This window comes from Lissotriton vulgaris, chromosome 2_1 (assembly GCF_964263255.1).
Source record: "Lissotriton vulgaris chromosome 2_1, aLisVul1.2, whole genome shotgun sequence".
NCBI classification, from domain to species: domain Eukaryota; kingdom Metazoa; phylum Chordata; class Amphibia; order Caudata; family Salamandridae; genus Lissotriton; species Lissotriton vulgaris.
In genome coordinates, this window is record NC_141687.1 from 1,823,786,018 (window position 1) to 1,823,810,923 (window position 24,906).

At 49.0% G+C, this 24,906-nt stretch overlaps 1 protein-coding gene across 1 annotated transcript in view; it reads right to left on the bottom strand.

Moving 5' to 3' along the window:
- Positions 1 to 24,906, bottom strand: part of ADAMTS7 (ADAM metallopeptidase with thrombospondin type 1 motif 7) — a 594,575-nt gene that overhangs the window by 62,202 nt on the left and 507,467 nt on the right. The window lies entirely within an intron of this gene.

The following is a 24,906-nucleotide window of genomic DNA, read 5'->3' on the forward strand; positions in this document are numbered from 1 at the left end:
TAAAGTAGACAGTCGCTGAGCATGCGCAAAACAGTGCATTGATGCTGAGCATGGGTCAATAGGAGCATTGATGCTGAGCATGGGTCAATAGGAGCATTGATGGTGAGCATGGGTCAATCAGTGCATTGATGCCGAGCATGGGTCAAACAGTGCATTCATTGATGCTAAGCATGGATCAAACAGTGCATTGATGCTGAGCATAGATCAAACAGTGCATTGATGCTGAGCACAGGTCAAAATGTGCATTGATGCTGAGCATGGGTCAAACAGTGCATTGATGATGAGCATGGGTCAGACAGTGAATTGAAGCTGAGCATAGAGGTCATATAGTGCATTGATGCTGAGCATGGATCAGACAGTGCATTGATGCTGAGCATAGATCAAACAGTGCATTGATGCTGAGCATAGGTCAATCAGTGCATTGATGCTGAGCATGGGTGAAACAGTGCATTGATGCCGATCATGGGTCAAACAGTGCATTAATTGATGCTGAGCCTGGGTCGAACAGTGCATTGATGCTGAGCATAGATCAAACAGTGCATTGATGCTGAGCATGGGTCAAAATGTGCATTGATGGTGAGCATGGGTCAAACAGTGTACTGATGCTGAGCATAGGTCAAACAGGGCATTGATGCTGAGCACAGGTCAAACAGAGCATTTATTGATGCTGAGCATGGGTCAAATAGTGTATTGATGCTGAGCATAGGTTAGACAGTGAATTAAAGCTTGGCATAGGTCAAACAGTGCATTGAAGCTAAGCATGGATCAAATAGTGCATTGGTGCTGAGCATGGGTCACACAGAGCATTGATGCTGAGCATGGGTCAAACAGTGCACTGATGCTGAGCATGTGCCACACAGTGCATTGATGCTGAGCATGGGTCAACCAGTGCATTGATGCCGAGCATAGGCCAGCCAGTGATTTGAAGCTGAGCATGGATCAGACAGTGCATTGATGCTGAGCATGGGTCAACCAGTGCATTGATGCTGAGCATAGGCCAGCCAGTGAATTGAAGCTGAGCATGGATCAGACAGTGCATTGATGCTGAGCATGGATAAGACAGTGCATTGATGCTGAGCATGGGTCACACAGGGCATTGATGCTGAGCATGGGTCAAACAGTGCATTGATGCTGAGCATATGTCATACAGTGCATTGAAGAACACAACATCCTCGACTCCTCCCAATCCGGCTTCAGAAAAAACCACAGTACGGAAACCGCCCTCATCGCCGCAACAGACGACATCCGCACCTTACTGGACAAAGGAGAAACAGTAGCCCTCATCCTCCTCGACCTATCAGCGGTGTTCGACACAGTACCCCACCGCACCCCAATACGCAGACTCTACGATGCAGGAATCCAGTACAAGGCCCTCGACTGGATCTGCTCCTTCCTCTCCGGCAGGACGCAGCGGGTCCGACTCCCCCCTTTCCTCTCGGACCCCACACCTACCACCTGCGGAGTCCCCCAGGGCTCCTCCCTCAGCCCGACGCTCTTCAACGTCTACATGGCTCCACTTGCCCCCATCGTCAGAACCTACGGACTCAACATCGTGTCATACGCAGACGACACCCAGCTCATCCTCTCCCTATCCAACGAGCCCAACACCGCCAGATGCAACTTTCGAGAAGGCATGGAAGCCGTCGCCAAATTGATGAAAAACAGCTGCCTAGAACTTAACACCAACAAAACAGAAGTACTCATCATGGGCCCAAACCCCGATGCCTGGAGCGACACCTGGTGGCCCACCGCCCTCGGAAACCCGCCAACCCCCACAGACCACGCACGCAACCTGGGAATCATCCTGGACTCCGAGCTCAAAATGGACCGCCAGATCAACTCTGTCTCATCTTCCTGCTTCCACACCCTCCGCCTCCTTCGTAAGACCTTCAAATGGATCCCCCTCGAACACCGAAAAACAGTCACTCACGCCCTGGTCACCAGCAGACTCGACTACGGCAACGCACTCTACGCCGGAATAAACAAAAACCTCATCCGCAAGCTACAGAACATCCAGAACGCTGCCGCAAGACTGGTCCTCAACCTGCCAAAACACTGCCACATCTCCCAGCACCTGCGCACACTCCACTGGCTCCCCGTCGAGGCGAGAATCACCTTTAAGATGCTCACCCACGCAAACAAGGCCCTCCACGGCACCGGACCAGCATACCTGAACAGCCGACTCAAATTCCACGCACCCCAAAGGACCCTACGATCAGCCCAGCTTTCCTACGCCGTGGTCCCTCGCACCAGAAAGACCAGATCGGGAGGCCGCTCCTTCTCCTTCCTCGCGGCCAAAGCATGGAACACTGTTCCGCTCCACCTCAGACAGACAACATCGCTCCCCATCTTCGCAAGAAACCTCAAAACCTGGCTCTTCGACAGACCCCCTCCTTGATGGAATGGAACCTGCACCCCCCTCCCCCCCCTACCCCTAGCGCCTTGAGAGCCTCACGGGTGAGTAGTTGCGCTCTAACAAACTACTGATTGATTGATTGATTGCTGAGCATGGGTCAGACAGTGCATTGATGCTGAGAATGGATCGGAAAGTGCATTGATGCTGAGCATGGGCCAAACAGTGCATTGATGCTGAGCATGGGTCACACAGTGCATTGATGCTTAGTATGGGTCACACAGTGCATTGATGCTGAGCATGGGTCATACAGTGCATTGATGCTGAGCATGGATCATACAGTGCATTGATGCTGAGCATGGGTCAGACAGTGAATTGATGCTGAGCATGGGTGAACCAGTGCATTGATGCTGAGCATGGGTCAGACAGTGCATTGATGCCGAGCATGGATCAGACAGTGCATTTATGCTGAGCATGGGTCAAACAGTGCATTGATGCTGAGCATAGGTCAGACAGTGAATTGAAGCTGAGCATGGGTGAACCAGTGCATTGATGCTGAGCATGGGTCAGACAGTGAATTGAAGCTGAGCATAGGTCAGACAGTGCATTGATGCTGAGCATGGATCAGACAGTGCATTTATGCTGAGCATGGATCACACAGTGCATCGATGCTGAGCATGTATCAAACAGTGCATTGATGCTGAGCATGGGTCACGCAGTGAATTGATGCTAAGCATGGGTCAAACAGTGCATTGATGCTGAGCATCGGTCAAACAGTGCATTGATGCTGAGCATGGGTCAGACATTGCATTGATGCTGAGCATAGGTCAGACAGTGTGGGTCAGACAGTGCATTGATGCTGAGCATAGGTCAGACAGTGCATTGATGCCTAGCATGGATCAGACAGTGCATCTGTTGGACAGGCCACATGACGGGCTCGCTCCCTCCCCGCATGACAGAGCCGGGACGTCAGCTCTCCAGGTGCTACCCACCGAAGCAACTCACACTCCGTCCCCTACGGGACTCCTACTCCCGGACATCTCTGTATCACGGGCCCGGGCCACCGTCAGCACCATTGCCTGGCCCGGCCGCCATCTTGACGTGAATATTTATCAAGGACCCCCTGAGTGCATGAAAATAGAGTTCCTAGACCAGGGAAAGGCAAATCAATTGATATGTATCAATCTAGGCAACACAGCAAATTAGTTGGTTGAAATGAACTGAGCTTGAAACAAAGGTTTTTGTAAAAAGAGGGGAGGTACAATTTTATTCACAAAGATTCTTTAAAAACACATAGGGAAAAAATATACATTCACAAATTATATTTAACACATATAACTTAATATATCAGGAATATATAACACCATCATTAAAAAGAAGCAATTAATTCAACAAATGAGGTTTACATAAAATACACAAACAATATAATGAGAAAAATGTGGCTAAATTAATCTTGGACACTGCACCACGAGGCCGCGTGGCCTCAGCCCAACCCCAACCCTGGGCCAGGCCAGGCCCCGACATCCCGGCACCACCATCCACCCAGGAGGTGAACGGCCCACTTGGCAGGTCAATGGGAGAAAGAAGTGTCGATGGTTCTCCCCCGCCAGGTGCCGATCGCCCCCAGCCTCCCCGGGCGCTGGCTCCACCCCCCTGCTGGGTGTCTGGACTCCCTCATCCCGGACCTCCCGACCTCCAAGTGCGAGGGTCCGGACATCAAAGGCCGCCAGACCTATAACTGGGGCAGCTCCAGAGCAGGAAGGCAGTTGTATCCTGGAGTCGAGAGACACCGAGAAGAACTCATCCTTGACGGACTGCTGGCGCTGCCGCAGTCCTGCCTTGTGAACTGTCGTCCTGCCTGCTGGCGCTGCCGCAGCCTTCTGCAACTTTCATCCTCGTCGGGACCTGCTGGCGCTGCCGCGACCCGTTGTAACTATCATCTTCGTTGGGACCTGCTGGCGCTGCCGCGATCCGTTGTAATCACCGTCCTCGTTGGAACCGGCTGGCGCTGCCGAGATCCGTTGCATCTACCACCTTCATCGGGACCTGCTGGCGCTGCCGCGGCCCGTCCCTCAAGAAACACCGAGCTCGAGGATTGTGAGCTATCCATCATCTCATCACAACTACCAGTTTGGTAATAAGACTGTCCCGCTACCCCCTTTCCCATCCAAGAGACTAGAATCGAGGGGACACCTGAGTCCAGACCTCCTTGTACCATTCTACCGTACTTCCAGATTGCTTATAAAGAACGTTAAATCTTATCTTTGTGTGGTGCTTATCTGTGGGGGGGAAGTTACTTGTCTGTACGATCGCTGGAGACGGCTCTCCCCGGAGACCTCTCCCCTTGTCCTCGGCCGACCCTCCAGGTCCCGTCTAACATTGGTGGCCAGCGGCGCGATCCGAACCAACGCGTAATCGTACAGAAAGCAACTCATCCCACGACTAAACCACAATGCCGGCCCAAGAAAGCGGGTCTACAGAGAAATTCCAAATGGACAAGCTGGAGGAGTACAACCATCGAGAATTAAAACAATTTTGTATAGAACTGGGCATTGCTACCACCGGTCTGAGCACAAAAGATGACTTTAAACACGCCCTAGAATCATGGGCAGAGGTAAACACCGCTGGTCCCCGGGACCAACACAGCGAAGCCCCGGAAACCAACCCCGCTCCTTCCGAGGAAAGGAGAGCAGGTCTCTCCCGGGAAGAGATCCAAGAGCGAGAGAAAAACAGACTGCATGAATTAGAGTTGGCACGGCTCAAAATGGATGGAGAACTAAAACTAGCGGAACAAAAATTGAACCTAGAACACTTACGGCTCCGAGAAGAGCGGGAGGAAAAACAAAGACAAAGAGAGCTTGAAGAAAAAAGACTGGCATATGAACACGAGTGCAAACTAGCCGAAATAGAACTACGTAAGCAAGGCAAGGACCTGGGGGTGCCCGAGCGACCACGCACCCCAGGAACTTCAGAATCAAAGGTCCACATTCCCAAAGATGTCGTCCGAGAGTTCTACCGAAACGACGACATACAGCAGTGGTTCAAGGCCTATGAAATCGCCATGTCCTCTCACTGGATCGATCGAAGTGACTGGGGAGCCGGTCTATGGGGGAGGTTCATCAACGAAGGCCGGGATGCCCTGTTACAGCTCCCGGATCACCAAATGACGTCCTATGATCACATGAAGGCCGCCCTCCTCACTCGATATGGGCTAACTCCCGAAATGTACCGCTAGAGGTTCTGCGACTGCACCCGAATCCCGGGTACCACTTGGGTGGAATATGTGAACTATTTCAGCCGAGCCCTCGAGGGATGGATCAAGGGGAGCAACGTAACGACCTACGAGCAGCTTTTTAACCTTGTTGTGTGGGAGCACCTCTCCAATAACTGCTTTGTCGAGCTCAGGCAGCACCTCCTCGACAGTAAAATGACTGATCCACGGCAGCTCGCCGCCGAGGCTGACCGATGGGAGAGCACCCGAGTGGGCCGGGGTGGCCCGAACGAGCAGAATAGGAACAACCAAGGCCATCACCGTCCCCGAGGAGGAGGAGGAGGCCAGGGCCGGGGGAAAGACACCGTCCCGGCCGCTCCCACTACCAGCACCCCGCCCCCGGCCAACAGGGGCAACCCCCCGATGCGCCCGGGGTTCAGAGCCAATGTCATGTGTCACCGATGCCAGTGAGTCGGTCACTACGCCAATGACCCGAACTGTCCACAGAACCAGACTCCGAGGCCCCGCCAGGTAGCGGCCGCCGCCCTCGGAGAAGAGCAAGTCTCCGAGGAACAGGAAGAGTACGAACACGAGCAACAAGAGTGGGAACCGGCCGCCATGGTCCTGGCGTGCCTGGGGGGGAGAGACATGGTCCCGCGGGCTCCCCTACCCGCCAACACTAGAAAGTATAGTCAGTGGGTGAGCATCAATGGGCGCAAGGCCGAAGCCCTACGGGACACAGGGGCCAGTGTGACCGCCGTCCCCTGTCACCTGGTGACCCCCGAGCAAATAATACCGAACATTCTCTGCCCCGTCCGTTCAGCCGACAATTCAGAGAGCATGTGTCGGATGGCCTGCGTCCCCTTCGAGTGGGGAGGAGTATCCGGCATGCTGAAGGTGACGGTCCGAGATGATGCCCCCGTGGACTGTCTCCTGGGGAACGATCTCGAGAGTTCCCCATGGGCCGCCGTAGAAAGAAGAGAACACCTGGGGATGCTGGGCCTTCCGGACTGGGCGTGCGTAACCACCCGGTCCATGGCGGCCCGCGCCATCCCCCGACCAGAAGAACCCGAATGGCCAGCACCTCCTCCCCCGATCGCTCCAGTGAGGGACGCCGACACCGTCAACCCCCCAGAACAAGCCCAAGAAGAACTCGCTCAGCCCCAGGATCTCCCAGACCTGGCTCAGTGGCGTCAAGAAGGGGGACCCACCCAGGAACAATTCCGTCAAGAGCAAAAGACATGTCCCTCCCTCGAGGGACTCCGACAACAAGCCCTCGCCCAGAGCACGGGAGATACCGCCGGGGCCCACTGGATCTATTGGGACAATGATCTATTGTACAGTGAACAGAGAATCGCCGAGTTGGGGGCCAGTCGAGTGTTAGTGGTGCCCCTCCGTTTTAGAGACTTCCTGCTGAACTTGGCCCACGATGTCCCCCTGGCCGGACACTTGGGTCAGGACAAAACCTACAACCGCCTGGTGACCCACTTTTACTGGCCCAAGATGAGAAATGACGTACTCAACCACTGCCGGTCTTGTCCCACTTGTCAGGCCAGCGGGAAGAGCGGCCGCAAACTCAAGGCGCCCCTGCAGCCCTTTCCGGTGGTCACCACCCCGTTCGAAAGGATTGTGAGCTATCCATCATCTCATCGCAACTACCAGTTTGGTAATAAGACTGTCCCGCTACCCCCTTTCCTATCCAAGAGACTAGAATCGAGGGGACCCCTGAGTCCAGACCTCCTTGTTACATTCTACCGTACTTCAAGATTGCTTATAAAGAACGTTAAATCTTATCTTTGTGTGGTGCCTATCTGTGGGGGGGGAAGTTACTTGTCTGTACGATCGCTGGAGACGGCTCTCCCCGGAGACCTCTCCCCTTGTCCTCGGCCGACCCTCCAGGTCCCGTCTAACAGCCTCGATGCTGAGCATGCATCAAATAGAGCATTGATGCTGAGCATTGGTCACACAGTGCATTGATGCTGGGTCATGGGGTGCTCTTTATCAATGACAGGACTCCATTGGCCTCCATTGGCTGTAACTGAACTAGAACTGACCCATACTTCACATGAAGACTACCACTAATTGATGGAAGGTTCAAAAAAGACACTGGAGAGAGGGTGTACGCATGTTTGAGCATCAGTATATGTGTTATTTTGACAGTTCTTGTTGGTATACTCTCAAACCCCAGTGGGGGATAATTTGTTTCACAAATGGCTAGTACAAGAATTTTTGGTGCACAAAGCAAAATTGCATTTAGCAAGCAAGACATTTTTGAGGCTTTTATTGGTATTCTCGCTTGTGATGCCCTCGCCTGTTGTTTAGTAATCTCTTAAGGTGTACTGACCCTCCTTTCACACCGTTTGCAGGAACAGCATAGTAGCATTCCTGGGCAATACAGCATTGGAAAAATTCTCATTCCTCCTTACTTCCTAAGTGACTTAGATATTTCAAGAAGCAGGAATCTATGAACCAACAAGTCCAACTAAATCTATGAATTTATACTACTATTATAAAGAGAGAGCTGAAACCTTTGAGGCGGGTAATCTCAAGAAGTACAGTACCAATCAGAACACCCAATACAGCACTGTAAAAGGGGAGTTGCAGCAGATGGACATAGGCTATACATCTGGCCACCATAGACATTACAAAGGTCAAACAACCTTAGGGGTAAAGTAGTCCCTTGTCGTTGTTGGGATTCTGCTGTCAGCGATGGGCGTGTCAAAGTAGCGATGGGTGTTTCAAACTACACTTTGTGGGCGTCAACGTTGTCAGAGGGGCCTGGCCCAAAACAAAAAACGATAATAAAATATGCGAGCACATTCACACTCCATTACTGATACTGATAACACTCACAGTACTTGCCTCGCTAACTAAAACAAAACTTTACTCATTTGTGAGCCTCGGCGTTGGCAGAGGGGGCTGGCATCAAAAAAAGGGGTGCGGCATTCAAAAGTGCACTATTCACTCGGCGCAACATTCACTCCTTTGTGGGCGTCGCCGTTATCAGAGGGGCCGGGGCTGGCATAAAGAAAGGGGGGCGGCTTTCACAAGCGCGAAATTCACTCGGCACCACATTCACGCCTTTGTGGGCGTCAACGTTGTCAGAGGGGCCTGGCCCAAAACTAGAAACAATAAATAAATGGCCGCCGATTTCACTGTGCAAGCCCATTCATGCTCCATTAATGATAACACTCACAGTATTTGCGGTGCGAACAAAAACAAAGCTTCACTCATTTGTGAGCCTCGGCGTTGTCACAGGGGGCAGGCATAAAGAAAGGGGCGCGGATTTCACAAGCGCACGATCACGCTCCATTACTCATAACACTCACAGTACTTGCGGCGATAAGTAAAACAAACCTTTCGTCATTTGTCAACCTCGCCCGTTGTCAGAGGGGGCTACCCTAAAAAAAGGGACGCGGCTTTGTCAAGCGTGGAATTCACTCGCCGGCACATTCACGAAACATTACTGATAACCTGATAACAAGCAGACTACTTACTTTATATAGTGCGGCCATAATTTCAAAGTTAAACAAACCTTTACTCAGTTGTGGGCCTCGGCGTTCTCACAGTAACCCTCACAGTACTTGTGGCGCTAAGTAAAACAAACCTTTCCTCATTTGTGAACCTCGCACGTTGTCACAGGGGGCTGCCCTCAAAAAAGGGGCGAGGCTTTGTCAAGCGCGGAATTCACTCGCCAATCTTACAATAATTTTGAATTTAATATTACAAACATTGCACACATTACATTTTATCCCCGGACAACGACGGGACGGACTGCTAATATTGCATAAATACACATTGCAAACATTTACTCTTGAAACTATGTGGCTTCTGTCTTACAAGAATGAGCGTCGTGTGTGTCACTTTGAATGCATCTGTGTGTTGCACAAGGCAACGTAGCTTGATGTTGTTGGGTAAGAGGTCCTTAGCAATGCTTTGGTGAGCTGTGTTCCCTTGACTCTGTACATTTTGTGAACAGCCCAATGTGTTTTTCCCCTGTGAGATCGACATATTCTGTGATGCTACTGGAGGTTCTCCCAGGAACTGTGCACTTTTGTTATCTTTGGAGATGTGCCCTGTTGAAGGGATCATTTGACATGCACCCTTTTTTAGACTGGCTAATTCCATCTTTATTCATACTTAGAGGGACTGCCATTGGTGGCAGAGTTATTTTTAGTCCTAGGCTGTTTTTAGGTTTTGCCTGGCGAAAGATGCGCTCTGCGCATCTTTTTCGCGCAGGCGAAAAACCTAATGATTATGGTAGGGGAGACAGGAACGGCCCCCGTCTTCCATTGGCTAGCTCCATAAATGGAGGCTAGCCATTGGAAGACGGGCCTGTCCGTCAATGCCGGACCAGATTCGGGGGCGTTCCCGAGAATTTTTGGCTTTTGGCTACGTCAGATGAAAGCCTGTTCTCGGGAACGCCCCCGAATCTGGGTCTGCATTGAGCCGACACCCGCCTTCCTGCCGAAGAAAGCAGCCGTCCGTCTACAGCCAGGGCCGCGCTGGGATTGGCCCAGCCGGCCGAGCCTCCGCCGTGTCATCGGGAGGAGGAGGAGTGGAGAGCAGGAAGCAGCCTCAAACAACAATTGCGTTTCTATTTGTGGCAAATGGTGAATACTTTGCTTTGACCTCCAATCTCTGTGTTTCATAACGTCACCTGCAAAGCCCCTGTACCCCTCCTTGGGTTCGGTCTGCTCACATTTCCGCCGAAGAGACTTTGGACGTTTTAATGGCATCGTTATTGCAGACCTCTTTGTACACGCGTGACACGGCAGGCGCTGGTTTGAAAAGAGTCACGTGGCAGTTGAATTCGTTGTGTAAATTGAAGGGAAAAAAACAGCCATCTGCTCATGTCCGCAATTAAAGCTAAGGCGAGATGGAGTTTAAGGCGCAAACATACGCATCATTAGCCGGATCAGCAGTCCCAAGCGCAGTAGGAAGAATTTCTAACATCCATAGTGAAAAACTCCTCGAAGGCAATATTAATTCGAACATTATAGCCTTCAACAAAATATTTAAGTTTTGGAATCTAGCTTTAATCTACCAATGAGAAACATGGGAGAAATAAAAAACAAAGTTATGAAAAAGGTCCAACTCATCCTAGCAACTTATAAAGGACATTTAACAAATATCAAGGAAAATGGAGCTCTAACTTAGTTAACAAGTATGTAGAGCACCCTTACTCTAGAAGCAGCAGTGTGACATGCAGGCTTCTCGTGTGGGAGTGTGTGAATAGGCCAGCAAGTGAGGTGAGAGAACGAGAAAGAGTGTGAGAGTGTGTGTGTGTCAATGTCTGAGAGATTGACCTAAATGCGGTAAAAGTGATGTCGCTCAGCCGCCTCCTGCCCTCCTCTCCCACTCACCTCTGCCGCTTCCCACTCACCTCTGCCGCTACAAACATCTGCTCGTCCATGTCACTCACCTCATCTCCCTCCCCCCAAACAACTGTTCTCAGCCATCGCTCACCTTTAGCTAGCCCCTCCCTCTCCCGTCCTCAACCGACTCCCTCCCAGATCCTGATAGGAAACAGACAGCCAGCAAGTGAGCTGAGCGAGAAAGTGTATGAGTGCGAATGTGAGTGTGTGCAAGAATGAATGTGCGATAGAGACTGAATGAATAAGCGCACTTGTCTGTGCATAGGTGTCCATGTGAGAGACCACAGTGTGCAAGACTGAGTGGGAAAGATGGTGTGTGGGTGTGTGAGAGAGAATGAGAGAGGCAATGTCTGTGAGAGATTGACCTCCTAAATGCGGTAAAAGTGATGTCCCTCAGCCGCCTCCTGCCCTCCTCTCCCACTCCACCTCACCTCTGCCGTTACCAACATCTGCGCGTTCATTTCACTCACATCATTCCCCCCCCCCTAACAACACACGCCTCCACCATCCACGCCGTGTCCAACACCATCATGGCAGCCGGCCTGGCCACCGTGCTCATCAACCTCCTCGCAGGGAAGGCGAATCAGGACTCGCTGGACGAGGCGCACTACCCCCGCCGGAAGCAGCTGATAGAGCCGCTCTCGTCGTCTCCTTCTTATCCGCCTTCCTCATGCTAGTTGCCGTCTTCTTGATCTGCGCGCTGAAGGATAGCCTGGAGGATTCGCTCAAGGTGGGCCTGAAGAACGACATCCGCTTCTACAAGGACACTGACATGCCCACCGCTGCTACCAGAAGCGGATGGTGGATAAGCTGCAGATGCCCGCAGTGCTGTAGCAAAGTAAGTCGCAGGTCATGGGGAGTTTAAAACATAATGGCTAAGCGTATACAGTACTATGTGGGGTATGGGTGGCTTCCCAGCCCAAAAATGCGCTAGTTCTACCACAACAAGCCCAACGATAGGTACGAGGGAAGCCAAGGACAGTATTAAAACGACTTTACTTTCCGGCTAAAATACTAACAAAGATACTCACCATGCAGGCCCTCTCCCAGCCTGCCCTCTCCCAGCCTGTCCTCTGGCAGCCTGCCCTCTCCCAGCCTGCCCTCTCCCAGCCTGCCCTCTCCCAGCCTACCCTCTCCCAGCCTGCCCTCTCCCAGCCTGCCCTCTCGCAGCCTGCCCTCTCGCAGCCTGCCCTCTCTTAGCCTGTCCTCTCCCAGCCTGTCCTCTCCCAGCCTGCCCTCTCACAGCCTGCCTTCTCGCAGCCTGTCCTCTCGCAGCCTGCCCTCTCGCAGCCTGTCCTCTCGCAGCCTGTCCTCTCTTAGCCTGTCCTCTCGCAGCGTGTCCTCTCTCAGCGTGTCCTCTCGCAGCCTGTCCTCTCGTGGCCTGCCCACTCCCAGCCTGTTCTCTCCCAGCCTGTTCTGTCCCAGCCTGCCTTCTCCCAGCCTGTCCCCTCCCTGCCCTTTCCCAGCCTGTCCTCTCCCAGCCAGTCCACTTCCAGCCTGCCCTTTCCCAGCCTGTCCTCTCCCAGCCTGTCCTCTCCCAGCCTGTCCTCTCCCAGCCTGCCCTCTCCCAACCTGCCCTCTCCCAGCCTGTCCTCTCCCTGCCCTCTCCCACCCTGCCCTCTCCCAGCCTGTCCCCTCCCTACCCTCTCCCAGCCTGTCCTCTCCCTGCCTGTTGTCGTGTCCCGGCGGCAGCAGGCAGGAGTGTGCACTGCGTCCCCGAAGTAACAGCCCTAAAGCAAGCAAGAAGTACGCCCCCCTTCCACCAATCCCTGTTAGGTAGTGGAAGTGTCCAAACTGGGGTGCAAACAGACCCTCTCACCTTTCGGCCTGGTACCACTGCACCAGCCGCACTACTTCCCTACTGACCGTTCTCCCCTTCAGCTCCGTCTAAATTACAATTCATGGTTGTGACCCTTTTGCCTGCTTGTGCTTGTTTTCATGACCCTGTTGCCTGCTTGTGCCTCCGTGTGCCCCTGTTGCCTGCTTGTGCCTCAGTTTTCGTGCCCCTGTTGCCTGCTTGTGCATCCGTTTTCGTGCCCCTGTTGCCTGCTTGTGCATCCGTGTGCCCCTGTTGCCTGCTTGTGCCTCCGTGTCCATCCGTGTGCCCCTGTTGCCTGCTTGTGCCTCCGTGTGCTCCTGTTGCCTGCTTGTGCCTCCGTGTGCCCCTGTTGCCTGCTTGTGCCTCAGTTTTCGTGCCCCTGTTGCCTGCTTTTGCATCCGTTTTCGTGCCCCTGTTGCCTGCTTGTGCCTCTGTGTGCCCCTGTTGCCTGCTTGTGCCTCCGTGTGCCCCTGTTGCCTGCTTGTGCCTCCGTTTTCGTGCCCCTGTTGCCTGCTTGTGCCTCCGTGTGCCCCTGTTGCCTGCTTGTGCTGTGTGGGTGTGTGTGGAGGGCTCTGTGTAGCTGTGTGTGTGGGAAGGTTTGTGTGGCTGTGTGTGTGGGGGGCTGTGTGGGTGTATGTGTGGGGGACTCTGTGTGGGTGTGTGTGTGTGGGGGGCTCTGTGTGTGTTTGTGTGTGTCATTTGCGAAAGATAAAGCTAGTGGCATTGTAAATGGCAATGGCATTTATTTATGTTAAAAAAACATAAATAAAAATAATGTCAAGAGCAATGCCAATAGCTCTAACTTTAACAAAGGCAAAATCATTGCATTGTAAATGCTTGTTACCTGTACCTCCACTTAGCAACTGCCTATTAGCTCCCCTCGGCTAAATGTCCGCTCACTCTCTCATACTGGGGTAATTGATCTTCATCATCTCTAGGACACACCTAAAGGGTGCCTGTGATATGTGTCTGTGTGTTTCACGTTTGTCTCTGGATGGGTAGTGCCAATCAGTGCCCATCTTGGACTTCTCAACATGCATATGCGCTTCGGCTGTACCCCTTCCCTAGTGAATTATACCTGGTCGGTAGAGGAGGTAGTCAGGTACCAAGACTGCCCTACTTTAGCGAAACCCACCCTTTTCTATTCCGTGTCGTTATGTCTTCATCTGAAAACCCCATGTGTTTAAACCACAGTCTCCCCTTTGTTATATTTTTAATGGTTGTTTCGTGCTTCTCTCCTGGTACCATTAGCTTGGCTTGTTGCATAACTTTGCAGACGAGAAGATTCTCATCGGGTACATTTGAGTCAGTCGAGTCACCTTTTTTCATCCCCAGGATCTTTAAATATATATTGTTTCTTTTCTCTTTTACTTCTCTTCGTCACTTGGAACATTTTGCCTATCTTGAATTCCAACTGCTCAAAAGGGTTCCTGACTGCCTAATGTTCTTTGCTCATGCTTCTGTGCTAGATCTCACCTCACAAATCTGTCCCTGGATCCCCTCACGCCTTGTAGTATTTTCTCAAGAGCACACTATGAGCCTCATTAGTCCTGGGCTAATCCTGGTTTAAGTGCAAACAAGAATCTGCACATGAATTGAGATTACAAAATGTGCGATAAAAAACCCATCTTTCCCCCTCCGTGATATTAGCAAAGTAAACATGGAGGGATTTGTTCTTGGAAAATACAGCACATTCTGAGTGCTGCTCCTGGGAGGAGGGTGGGGGGGGGGGGTGCTCAGTATCACGTGTCTTCCGATTCTGAGTTATGTACCTCAGAATGGTGGCGTAATTCATAGAAAATTGTTTTTTTTTTATTTTTTAAACATAATACTTAGATCTCTAAACCTGTGGCAGTTTAATATGTTCGGGGTAATCTTTTTTAAAACTATTCCGATAATTCTTTTTCCAGAACAGTGACACGACCTCTCCATCCCACTTGGCAGGCCTACACACGTTACGTAACGTTTTTCTGGCTTCTCGAAGTGCTCTTTTGCTTCTGTGCTAGACAACCCCCCGAGTAGAGGTGGACTGATTATAATCACAGAAGAGTATCTTTTTACATTTCATTGGCGCGTGTAAGGCAACGACAGGGGGCCAGTTGTGACATGTCATTGAATAGATGGATACAGGCTTTACTTGTTTTCTTGTCAATTTTGTTTATGCTTCACACTACTCTGTTTGCCAACTGTTCTCTAGTTAGTAGGGCAATTTATTCTGTTTCAAAGTGATTTTCTATGTACTGTGGCTTGGGTCTCATATACTGCAAGCCTTGGATCTATTAGACTCTTCTAAGAGGTTCTCAAATCCCAATGCAGTTTGTTGGCTGAATCCATCTTGCTCTGTTGCTCTTGGGTCCATGCTAAGGGCTGTCTGATTTCTCATAGGATAGGTGACTGGAAGAGGACAGATGGTATTCAGTTCCATCCACCCCAACTTCTGTAGTGCATTAACCTCAAACACACAAAAGATGATGACTGAAATGCATGCAAATAGTCTAAACCATTGTCAATCGGTCCGGATATATATATATATATATATATATATATATATATATATATATATATATATATATATATATATATATATATATATATATATATATATATATATATATATATATTCCGCCATACCACCTCCAATCCCTCAGGACCGGCGAAGCAGGAGACAGACCATAGCTTTTTTCCAGGTAGGTTTTATTCTTCCAGTTTTTTCATGAACCAACCAACCATGACGCGTTTCGGGCTTTGCAGCCCTTGTTCACATGCAGGGTATAGCTGAATTTTTGTGCTATTTAAAATGCTTAAGTGCCCCGCCTGCCGCCCTCCTCCCTAAATGGTCATGTGACCAAACTGATAAGGAAAACAGACTATCACAGTGGATGTATATCATTGTAACTAGAACATACAATGTAATGCGTAAATGCATTATGCGTACACCGATATAATTGATAATTATACATAAAAACAAATCTCGGAATAAATTCTATACACTGATGTAATAACTGGTTAAATCCAGTAAATCGTGCAAACGTAAATCTTTGGACAATATCGTACATCTATAAACTGATGATGATATGAGTCTGTTTCCTATCTTTATAGACATCAAACAATGGGGGAGTTGAATCGTATCAAAAGGAGAGGGCCTAACAGTGTTATAGTGCAAACAACCAAAACAGCTAAGGCAACCCTGCCTAGTGTGCAAAGAGGCTAGAAATAAAGTGCATGCTGTATATTCTAAAAGATAATAAGATACATTATGTTATTAAATATGAAAGAATGCACTATGAAAAAACAATAAGTTACTCGTCATAAAATCAGGAACTATTATTCAATTTAAAAATGCAATTCTAAAAACAATTATTTCATCATAATGTTATTTCCCCATAAAGAATATATCAGTAAGTGTATAAATGATTTAAATAGTGATAAAATGTTGATTAAAGAGAGGGAGAAGTGAGCATACCATTGATCTAAAAATGGTCGGAGGGGCGCAAATCTAAAAGTTGCACAAAATTATGTAACACATGGATAAATAAAAATTCATGTTATTGTACATATATAAAGTGCAAACAGTCATGAGTATCAAACCCTGATAGATAACAGGGAACCTGACTATCTATTAATTATCATAAATAGTGGTAATAAATACATTTCCATACTGCGGAGCAAGAATGAGCAACAGGGAACCTGACTACTCATTAAGTCAGAGAGGTGTGCATAGCAGAGACTGACAGCGAAATGTTCCACAGGGTTACTACTAGAAGAGGGGCAACTGAATCCTTTAGGACATTAAAGAGAATTCGTAGTACCTTTACAAAAAATTGTAAAAATCTTCGGTGTTGTTCAGGCCATTCGGCCATTTGCTATCGAACTCTAGGATAAAACGTGTTTCGAGTTGTCGCAATAACAACTCTCTGTTGCCTCCTCTCCGTAAGGTCAATACTGATCCTACCACAAAGTACCTGAGGCAATTGAGATCTTTATTATGCCTAGCTGCAAAGTGGCGGGCTACAGGGTAGGAAGGATCAGTGTGCAATATTGCCCTAAGGTGTTGCAGAATTCTGACGTGCACCTGGGCTTTAGTACTTCCGATGTAATGTAGCCCACAGGTGCACGTCAGAACAAAGAGTGCAAAATCAGTTTTACAGTCGTAGCAACCCTTTATTAGAATCTCTGTAGGGCAGAATGGTGTACGGTAATGGGTCTTGTTTTCACCAAATTTACATGCCCTACAGTGAGTACACTTACGAAACCCAGATTTGGCCTTTAACCAGGTGTCCTTTTGTTTTAATTCCGGGCTGCTAACATCTAATGATGCACCCATATTTCTAGCCCTACGAAACGTTATAGTCGGTTTTACTGGTAAGGTAGGACTCAGGATGTTATCAGTTAGAATAATAGGCCAATTTTTTGGGATAATTCTTTTGATGGCATTCTCATCACTACTGTAGGCAGTGATGAACCTGGGACAGGTGTTCGTAGGAGTGTTAGAATGCATAGAGGACTCAGCATTGTCTGAGTCAGGATCAGACATCTGTAACAGACTCTCTCTGCTTCTCAACCTTGCTTTGGCCAAAGCTTGGTTGAAAATCCGATTGGAGTAACCACGTTCCTGAAAACGGGTTCTAAGGTCATTGACGAATATGTTTGGGGTAATCTTTTTTAAAACTATTCCGATACTTCTTTTTCCAGAAACAGTGAAACAACCTCTCCATCCCACTTGGCAGGCCTACACACGTTACGTAAAGTTTTTCTGGCTTCTCGAAGTGCTCTTTTGCTTCTGTGCTAGACAACCACCCGAGTAGAGGTGGACTGGATTATAATCACAGAAGAGTATCTTTTTACATTTCATTGGCGCGTGTAAGGCAACGACAGGGGGCCAGTTGTGACATGTCATTGAATAGATGGATACAGGCTTTACTTGTTTTCTTGTCAATTTTGTTTATGCTTCACACTATTCTGTTTGCCAACTGTTCTCTAGGTAGTAGGGCAATTTATTCTGTTTCAAAGTGATTTTCTATGTACTCTGGCTTGGGTCTCATATACTGCAAGCCTTGGATTTATTAGACTCTTCTAAGAGGTTCTCAAATCCCAATGCAGTTTGTTGGCTGAATCCATCTTGCTCTGTTGCTCTTGGGTCCATGCTAAGGGCTGTCTGATTTCTCATAGGATAGGTGACTGGAAGAGGACAGATGGTATTCAGTTCCATCCACCCCAACTTCTGTAGAGCATTAGCCTCAAACACACAAAAGATGATGAGTGAAATGCATGCAAATAGTCTAAACCATTGGCAATCGGTCCGGGCCGCATTCCAACCCATCGTTTTTCACAGTCTGTGACAATCTAAACAGATGCCTACTATATATATATATATATATATATATATATATCTTTAACACACAGATTGCCTGCCTGGCTTCACTGTCTCAGCACGCTCGTCTTTGCACATTTATGAAAGTAGTTGGTGCCGCCCATGTGGGCGTGGCCACTCCCGCAGCCCGCTGGTCACTGTAGTGCAGGTTTCTCTAGTGAGCTGGCGTGCCAGGACCCTTCGTGAAAAGTAATACCCCAGTGGGTTGTGTTGTCTACCTCGGTCTACGAAACGCGCTGGGAATGGACTCGATTTTGTGTGGATGAGGTGTTTGTCCTTCACTGCTCTGCCAATAAAGCTTATTTGGCGAAACCCTACCTGTCGTGTGCATCCTCTACAGCAGGCAAAACTTGTGTTTTGATGTTTAGCGGCTTGTTGCCTGAGCCGCGGAGGAGAGCGCTGGCGCTGGTTCAGCGCACCAACGATTCTGTCAAACGGCGGAATTGGGTTGGAGACAGGTGCCGCTTGTTGGAGCAATGTTGAGTGGTTTTGAACATAACACTACTGCCAGGATCCACTTGGAAAAAAACGGAGAAAGAGGGGGATGAGCAACGGGAAACTCACTGGAGTAAAACTGACGGAACCACGAGTACCAGCATGCCACAGTGGTGGCCACGCCCCAAGAAGGGAGGTCCTCTTTGAACATTTAGGTTGCCGCCAAATTTCCCTGCTGCCACCTCCTAGTCCTGATCCCCTGAGGAAGTTGGTCTATGAAAGGCGTTGGGAATGGACTCGATTTTGTGTGGATGAGGTGTTTGTCCTTCACTGCTCTGCCAATAAAGCTTATTTGGCGAAACCCTACCTGTCGTGTGCATCCTCTACAGCAGGCAAAACTTGTGTTTTGATGTTTAGCGGCTTGTTGCCTGAGCCGCGGAGGAGAGCCCTGGCGCTGGTTCAGCGCACCAACGATTCTGTCAAACGGCGGAATTGGGTTGGAGACAGGTGCCGCTTGTTGGAGCAATGTCGAGTGGTTTTGGACATAACACTACTGCCACGATCCACTTGGAAAAAAACTGAGAAAGAGGGGGATGAGCAACGGGAAACTCACTGGAGTAAAACTGACGGAACCACGAGTACCAGCATGCCACAGTGGTGGCCACGCCCCAAGAAGGGAGGTCCTCTTTGAACATTTAGGTTGCCGCCAAATTTCCCTGCTGCCACCTCCTAGTCCTGAGCCCCTGAGGAAGTTGGTCTACGAAACGCGTTGGGAATGGACTCGATTTTGTGTGGATGAGGTGTTTGTCCTTCACTGCTCTGCCAATAAAGCTTATTTGGCGAAACCCTACCTGTCGTGTGCATCCTCTACAGCAGGCAAAACTTGTGTTTTGATATATATATATATATATGCATATAACACAATCCACTCCAATTTCCTCGCGGCAAAGAGAGGGACACGAACCACAGATAAGGCTAATAATTCCTTTAATCTCTCACGATATGACGCGTTTCGGACTGCTCTAGTCCTTGCTCACATACGAAGGAATGCATTTTGCCATGGTATTTAAATACATTTTTTTGAAAGAACACCACGTGATGTATAGACTTGAAGAAAACACTTTCACAGTACATTTTAGTTGCAACTCATTGTAGTCTGTTTTCTTATGCATAGGTAGCATGGCATTTTCAGCATCAATGCAATGTAATTTATACACTCAATGCATTCTAGGATATCATCATAAAATATGTAGTTTAACTGTAAAATATATTGCACATAGAAATATATAAATATATATATAAATATATAAATGTATAAATGAATAAATAAATAGAGGTAAGGCACTATTCTAGTTAAAAGCCATCTGCTAAAAACTACATAGAACATAGAGCCCATCAAATGTAACTTTTGAAGTGTCTCGCGACTGAGTATTGGGGGTCACTATTAACGATGGTACGCAGATGCTATAAAATTCTGACGTGCACCTGCAACTTAGTGCTGCCCACATATCGTAAGCCACAGGTGCACGTCAGAACATAGACCGCACAGTCTGTTCTGCAATTAAAATTGTCATCAATTGCAAACGCAGTCGGACTAAAGGGAGTCATATAGTGGGTGGTGTTGATCCCAAACTTGCAGGCCCTGCAGGAACTGCACTTATAGAACCCCTTCCTGGGGGAGAGCCACATATTGGTGGTAGTGATTTCAGGACTATTCTTTACCATTTGCGATCGCATGGAAGGACCCTTTCTAAAAGTAATCATAGGTGCTTGGGGGAGTCTAAGAGCGAGTACCCCATCAGTCAACACTATTGGCCAATTTTGTTTTACAATTGACCTGATTATCCTTTCTTGCATGCTATATGTAGTTATTAATCTAGGCATATCCTCCACCACATTCGCTGATTCAATGATGGCATCTGCTTTAGGCAACAGGGATTCTCGATCTCATATGGACTTTATTCAAAGCTTCCTGGAGACATTTTTCATCATACCCCCTAGCGTGAAATCTGTTAAGGGCTTCAGGGCAACAAACATCAAATTCATATTAGTCACTACAGATTCTTTTGAATCCAAGTAATTCGCCAAAGGGGATATTGTTAATAAGGTGTTTGGGGTGTGCATTGCTGGCGTGTAAGATGGAGTTGCCAGCATTGGCTTTTCTATTAAGAGAAGTAGCTATTTTCCCTTCTTTTATAAACACCTTTACATCCAGAAATTCAATACTGCTCTTATCCATGTGTGATGTAATAAATAATCCAGCACTCCAAGAGGTTTTCTTTGCTCATCGTTTATTATTTGAGCGATGGCATCCACGCGTTCCAGTTGTCAGGTGCAGCCTTGATCACGATGCAGATTGCCATTTTCTTTGACATTAAATATCACTCATTACAATTTATAGAGACTAACAACGGGCATTCAATCCCAGATGCACCTCTCAGCCAGAACGTTGCTTACACTGGGCGCCATCTTATAACATTGTAAACATATTGCTTCCCCTCTCTCTCATATTCAAGTGCATTATAAAAATCATTGTTAAAAAGTTCTTAGCAGTGTATTTTATCACTGTATTCGACTTCCACACATTAATTACAATTGACATTGAAAGTATAATCAGATCAATGTCACAGAGTCAGCAAATTTACTTTTATGTTTATCTTTCTTTTTATTGGCATTCAGTAGATAATAACATACAGTTTCAGGAATCCACTCAATGCGTTCATTAAGCAGGGCTACATTTAGTAACTGCTCAACCTAGACATGTATTACTTAGACGCCCCCTGCACACTCCCCGCTGGACCCATTAGCAAGTCCGCAATGTCTCTATGAATTCCGAGTCCTGCTCCAACTGATAAACCATAATGTCGTGGAATAAAAAAATTTCAGAAAAAAAAAATACCCTGAAAAATGAAAGAAAGAAAAGGCAACTCCCCCCCCCCCCCCCCCCCCACCCTCCCTCGATCTGGTGTGCTGGGAAGTTGCAAACTGGACCTCTATATGAACCCCTCTCCTAAAAGCAGGACTGCATCTCTAAGTAGGTGACATGGGGCCCGTAAGGCGGAGAAGGCACAGGTACCTGTGGCATGTGCTTTAGTTCATTTCGGCTGACAAGAGTGGGAGCTGTAATGTGATATTCACCCCCAAAGAAGACGCTGCTGCAGTTGTATGAGTTACAGCTATTTATTAAGTAAACTTCCCTACAGAGCGCCGAGCCGCTAATCGTCCGTACTCAGCTCTTCGCGCCACTCATCAGCGCGATGCGCGCGCAGCCCAACATGGCCGCCGGCACGTCACGTCGTAGCGTGACGTGCAACCACTAGACCGCGCCACCACATATCTCCCCTTTTTTCCAACACAGAAACTTTTAACTCACAGTCCGCCGTTCATATCAAAGTCTCGAAACCTTACTGGTTTGACCACCGCTCTACCCCTCCGGGTCAATCTCACCAGGGTAGTCGGGGTCTCTCCTTCCTGAGTTCCTTCCTTTCTTCCTCTACTTCCAAGCGCAGCCGCGCTTACTTCTCGTCTGCTCATGTCCTCTCCGACCACACACTCCTGGTCGCCGTTATCTGTCCTTTCCCCTTGCTGTTCTCCTCTTCTCACACCCGGTTCCTCCTCCGATTGTTCATGCTCGGCGATTCCTTCATCTTCATCTCCTAAGTCTGCTCCACCTTGGTCCCATCGTAGAATTCTGTTGCATCTTGCCATGCGGTCCTGTGACCACACGTTTCCATCGCTCAGCAAAGCCTCCCTACCCAGCACTTCCTTAACCTGCATGGGCTTGCTGTATTTACTCTCTCCTTTCCTTTGTAACGTGGCCAACTTTACTCGCACCCATTCACCCTTTTCCAACTCTGTGTCTTTCACGTTTCTCCGGTTGTTGTAGTGTTTCGAGTAAGTGGCTTGTGCCTTTTCCAAGTTGGCTCGCAACACTGCGGGGGACCACTCGCTCGTTATTGTTTTCTCCTTCCACACTCGATTGTCCCGGGTGAATGGTTCGCGGCCCCTCAATATTTGGAAGGGGCTGTAAACTGTCCCTGTGGGGGTGATCCTGTACGCCCACACCATGTGCCATATCTCCCTTTCCCAGTCCTTGTTGTTGGAGATAGCAGCCTGGACCAATCCCATCACCACCCACTATGTTAAATCGCTCTACTAGTCCGTTTCCTGCGGGGAGGTATATGGACGTGTGCTTGGCTAGAATGCCATTTCTCTGCATGAAATTGCTCCACTTCTCTGATCTGAATTGGGGGCCATTGTCGCTTAGGATGGACTTTGGGATACCTTCTCTCTCAAAAGTGTCAGCCAGGAAGTTTATAATGGTCTCTGTGTCCATCGCCTCATCTACTTTCAACTCTGGCCACTTCGAGTACCTATCCACAAGGACACACACGTACTTTTGGACTACGTGTGCATCTAAGATCGGGCCCAAGATATCCACCGACAACTCCTCCCATGAATTCCTCGGGGGGTCAAATTTGCCGAGCGCTGGGCGCAGTGGCTTAAGTGTCTTATCTGCGCCTTGGCACTGTGAACAGTCCCTGACATGCCTCTCAGCCCTTACATCCATTCCTGGCCACCAGTAGTTTTGCTTGGCCCTCAGCTTCAGTTTTCCAATTCCCAAGTGTCCCTCGTGGAGTATGTCTAATAGTTTGGGGATGATGCCTGCTGGGGGAATGACCTTCTCTCCCCGGTACATAAACACTCCTTGGTCGTCCATCGACAGTTCTTCCCTGACTTCGAAAAATGGGTTGAGGTCCCCACGGGTCTGTCTTTTGTCTGGCCATCCCTTTGTGATATATGATTTCACCTCCTCTAGGATCTGGTCTTCTTCGTACGCCTCTTTCCATTCTTGATTGCCTATTGTTTTTTCCTGGTCTTCCGTGAGTGCTACCCATTCTTCTGCTCCCGCTTTGTCTTCTCCGCTCGGCTCCATGGCTGCTGACCTGCTCAGATAGTCCCCCACTCTGTTTTTACTGCCTGGGATGTATTCCACATCATATCTGAATTCTAGCAACTTCAGAGTCATTTTGGAGATCCTTGGCGTAGCGTCAGCATGTCCGCTGGATGTTAGCACTTTCAGTAGGGGCTTATGATCCGTTCTCAATTGGAACCGTGTGCCCCAGAGGAACTGCCTGAATCTGGTCATAGCCTACACGACTGCCAGCATTTCTTTTTCTATTACACTGTACTTCTTTTCTGTTTCACTCAGCGTGCGGGATGCGAAGCTGAGCGTCTCCATCCTTCCTTGCCCTCGGTCTTGCATCAGGACAGCGCCCAGCCCCTTGTTGCTGGCATCAGTGGTCAGCACTGTCCTCCCTTGGGGGTCATATCCTTGGAGTGGTATTGCCCCTGCTACTTCTTTCTTGATGACTTCAAATTCGCCTTGTGCTTCCTCCGTCCAGCGGAATTCCGTGCTGTCCCTCGTCAGCTGCCTCATGTGATGGGTCTTGGAGGCGAAGTGTTGCACAAACTAGCTATAATACTCCGCCATACCTATAAATGATCTGACTTCCTCTTTGTTGGTGGGCGGTGGTGCTTCACAGATCGCTTTCACGTTTTCTGCTTTCGGAGTCACTCCTCGCACCCCTATTTCGTGTCCCAAGTAGGTCACCGACTCCATTCCGATCCGACACTTGGTCCATTCTGCTGTGAGGCCTTTACCTTCTAGGATCTTCAGTACCTTGCTGAGTTTCACGTCATGGTCTGGTCTGTCTCGCCCCATTACCAGGATGTCGTCCTGGAAGTATTGGACTCCGTCTGTGTCTTTAAACAGTTGGTGCATCAGCTTCTGGAATACTGCAGCCGCCGAGGCCAGCCCGAACGTCATGCGGCGGAACTGATAGCACCCGAATGGGGTGATGAACGATGTAAGTTTGCGGCTCTCCGGGTGTAGTGCGATCTGGTGGTAGGCTGAGGTCAAGTCTATAGTGGAGTTCCACTTGATCCCCCTGGTGCTGGCCAGCATCTCCTCTATTCTAGGCAAGGGGAACTTCTCCACCACAATGTTCTTGTTCAGTTCGCGCAGGTCGATACACAGCCTGACCTTCCCATTTGGTTTCATGACGACCACCAGGGGCGCCAGCCACTCCGCACACGTGATGGGTTCAATGATCCCTTTCATCTCTAAGTCCTGAAGTTCTTTCTGTACTGCTTCTCTCACTGCCAAAGGCATATTCCTCACTTTGTGTGTTACTGGTATGGCATCTTCCTTTAGGGTGATCTTGTGTGAGAATTTCTTCAATCTTCCTACTGTGCCCCCGAATACTTTGGGGTACTCGTTCCTCCATTTGTCGAGGTCTGGCCAGGTTTCCGGCTCCGTAAGTAGTATTTGTTCTT